At 32.5% G+C, this 3,980-nt stretch overlaps 1 protein-coding gene across 1 annotated transcript in view; it reads left to right on the top strand.

Moving 5' to 3' along the window:
- Positions 1-3,396: 3,396 nt before the first annotated feature.
- The window catches only part of LOC307152069 (interleukin-6 receptor subunit beta-like), a gene marked incomplete at its 3' end in the record, with an annotated part of 33,212 nt that continues 32,628 nt past the window's right edge, over positions 3,397-3,980 (top strand). Inside the window, exon 1 of the mRNA XM_079860463.1 lies at positions 3,397-3,416. The remainder of the gene's footprint in view (positions 3,417-3,980) is intronic.

The raw sequence follows: 3,980 nt of genomic DNA, 5'->3' as shown, positions 1-3,980 counted from the left end.
TATCGAATAGCAATAACTTACTAAATAATACTCTGCCCAGCCAAAAGATAAAAGTCGCTGTTTGGATTTAAATAGGCAAATGCTTAAGAGTCTATGATTGGATTATTATTGCAGTGATTATTATGTTTCTAGCATGTTATATGTTTGGCAATACCCTAATTCATGGGTTGCCACCCTGCAGTAAAGCATCAATTAGTGTTAGAAGAACTGTTGCCAAACTTATAACATGCTAGAAACATAATAATCACTGCAAAAATGATCCAGTCATAGACTCTTAAGCATTTGCCTAATTTAAATCTAAACAGTGACCTTTTTTTGTGGGCCGGGCATAATCAGTATGATAAAAGGGTCTTAATTTGATTCTTTTAAAATTTAGGCCTTGAAATATTAGATGAAATGTTGTAAGAGGGTCTACAGCTCTCTTTGGCATACAATAATTTTAAGGTAGTTTCTTCACTGTATTTTCAGATAGTCCCGCCCCCAAAAATAGAAATGGTTTAATTAAAGCAACACTATGGAACTTTTCCTCTGCAGTCCCCCTACAGGTTGGAAGCGGAATTGTCCATTACCGCTATCATAAATCATTTAGCAGCCTACTGTCGCACTGTTTATCCAGCACCGGCTTTGTAATGAACGATGTCCACAGACAAGGTAGAGTATGATGCATGATTTTATGAAAGTATGATGTATTGCGACATCAGAAACGTAGAAAAACTAAATAATGACTATTGTAATGCTTGCCGTAAAGCTAGTCAAATTTGTAGTTCTCTTATGTCTTATTAGAGCTACAGAAACGCGACCCGATCTGGCAATCTGCCGATCTGGGGGGGGGGGGGGGGGGGGGTCTGCATTTTAACCCACACAATTAAATGTAGGCCAACTGTATTTTGCATTTCACTGCCAAGCAACTTATATGTCACGGTTAGTTCAGATGAAGATGATGAAAAAGGTTCATACGGGTTTCTACAAACAAAAGTTCTTTAATACAACAAAATCACGTAATCCAAAGGCAAGCATGCAACATAACTGAGTGTCTATACAAACAATACCAGACAACAACTGAATGAAAATAGACAGGGTGATTGAACTCAAATGATGAACCATAGATGTGATGAACAAGTGGTGACTCTTTATTCAGAAACCATAGTTACAAATGAGGAGCGGGAAACTGGAACAGAGGAAAACAGGTGACTGATAAAAACAAATAGAAAGTTCATGAAAATGAAACAAAAACAGGCAGTTTGTGAGAATATTCAGGTTCACATTTTATCAGTTTATGCATTTTCTGAGAATCAAACACATGACTTTTAAACACACACACACACACACACACACACACACAGAGAGAGAGACAGACAGACAGACATACATGTATATATATAGGCCTACTTATATAATTAATTACTTGTGTTCCCTGATTTAGGGCATAGCTGAGCCAAAACCCATCTGTCACAGGTCAGTTATATTTGGGATCTTCAAATTTCACTGTCAAATCCATGGTTCTTTTAAACAGCTGTCATTATTCATGTGCCAATGCACTGCACTGCTGGTGCTGAGGGCAATTTGGAAAAGTGAGGTTTTCGTTTAAGCTTGTCATAACACGTCCTAAACAAAAGGCTTTTGTCAACAAAAGTAGCCTACCTTCGTACCATTTAATGTCCACGGATTGCACAATACTGTGACAGCTAGAGCACCAATAAAGTTGGTAAACTGAAGTTAATCATTCAAAATCGTTTTTTATAACGAGAATAGGCCCCCAAAATAGCATTAATGAGTCTGTCAAGCATTTTCATGTTTTTTGTTTTGTTTTTTTATTTATGTAAAAACGCTCAGGAAGCAAGATCACTGTGATCACTGTTATTGTGATTGACCTACACGATTAATGTTATTAATTTAAGTGGATTAGCGGTGAAAATCACGAACTCAAATGGTTATAGGAATATAGTAGCCTAATTGCATGGGATGCAGTTCTAATGTTGTGCTAATTGCATGGGATCACGGTCAAAATCCCCAATATAGGCTATCACACCAGAAATCATGTAATTGTAGCAAACCATGAGTAATTATTATATTATGGTAGTCTTTTCTCTCTGTTTTGCATGCGTCAACATCATCTTTATTACTATAATTTAATTATTTTTGGCTCTTGTCACAGTGTATACTTAACAAGCAGTGTTCATAGAGGTACGGTAGGCAACACCATTAGGATCATGTAACAAAAAATAAACTTTTTTTTTTCTTTTTCTTTATGATACAGGGAATAATCTTAGTTTCGTTTTTATTTTGTTACCATAAGATCTGCGGACATCACTGGGTTTTAATTTGAGGTATAAAAACCTGACGATACATATCGTGACATAGCCTACACATATTGAAACATAATATTATTTATTCATATAATATAAATTGCATTATTTTCTTAATTTCTAAGTCAATAAAGTGTATTCTAAATTAATAAATGTAGTGTAAATGTAGTAATGAAACAAACTTCCATTCAAAAGTTTGGGGTCAGTAGTTTTTCAAAACAAATTAATACTTTCATTCAGCAAGGAAGCACTAAATTGATCAAAATTGACAGTAAAGACTTGAACATTGTTATAAAAAAAATCTATTTAAAAAATCTATATGAATATGAACTTTCTGTTCAAAGAATCCTTTAAAAAACTATCACAGTTTCCCGAAATATATATATATATTAAATATTAAGCACCACAACTGATTTCAACATTGATGATAATAATAATAATAATAATAATAATAATAACAATAATTGTTATGCTGAAAATGTATCTTTGCATCACAGAAAATCATTTTTTTTTTAAATATATGTCCAAATAGAAACTGTTATTTAAAATTGTAATAATATATCACAATACTGTTGTTTATACTGTATTTTTGATCAAATAAATGCAGGCTGGGTGAGTAAAAGAGACTTATTTCAAAAACATTTAAAAGTCCAACTGACCCCAAACTTTTGATCGTTAGTGTAGGCTACAGTAGGCTACAAATTTCTTGGAGTGAATTTTTTTTTTTCGGATTATATTTGCTCAATATTAATTAAATTGGTTGTTAAATATAAGCCATTAAAATGTTATTAGAAGATGAATCACATATGTCTGATCAAATAATCAAATGTCAAATGAAATAATTATACCTTCGCCTATAGGCTACCTTCATGAATGTGTCTTTCTTGTCACGAAAGACGGAGAAGATGTCAGTTTTCTCTATCACTCTGGGCAATGTGTCAATAAGATGAGTTCCCTAATGAATATTCATGAGTCTTCCCCTACCACCCTGCAAAAAAATAAAAAATTTAAAAAAAATTCGCGGACGGGCAGAACAGACATTTTGACAATCCTCCGCGATGACTTCCAAGTATTAAATTCACATTAAACCATATGTGAACACCTCTGAAGGTAGGAAACCATTACAATGTCTCCAATTTGGTTTTATTATTATTATTCTCTCATTTATGATCCTATAATCTCGTTTAGTGTGTTAAGTTTTATTTTCAACGTCCGTGTAGTTCACAGGGATCGTGTAACTGTGATATTTAAGTTACGAAAAGATAAACCTTTTGTGTTTGGTAATTCTAGCTCATTAAATAAAAAATACTATATGATAATATAATATTACTCTATGAATTATTTTCTGGAGCTTGTACATGTACAGACATATTGCTGGTTTCCTTGCCTCTGAAATAAGTGTAATGTAATATAATTGGGATAAAAACCATACATACTATATTATTATAATCGTGTGTAGGTTTAAGGAGGCCAAAATTGTGATCTGTGGTTTAAAAATTGTTGGATTATGTATTGGATTATTATTTATGTATTATTTATTTTATAAACTTAAAATTAAATCAAGTAGCAAAACAGTATGATCTGCAATAGAAAATACTATAACAGATAATTTTATTACTTATGGAATTTCAACATTAGGCTATATTATAATTTATTGGTAAAAAATAATGACGA

The sequence above is a fragment of the Squalius cephalus genome (genome assembly GCF_949319135.1).
Source record: "Squalius cephalus genome assembly, chromosome: 24".
NCBI lineage: Eukaryota > Metazoa > Chordata > Actinopteri > Cypriniformes > Leuciscidae > Squalius > Squalius cephalus.
This window is presented reverse-complemented; position numbering and strand designations above follow the sequence as displayed.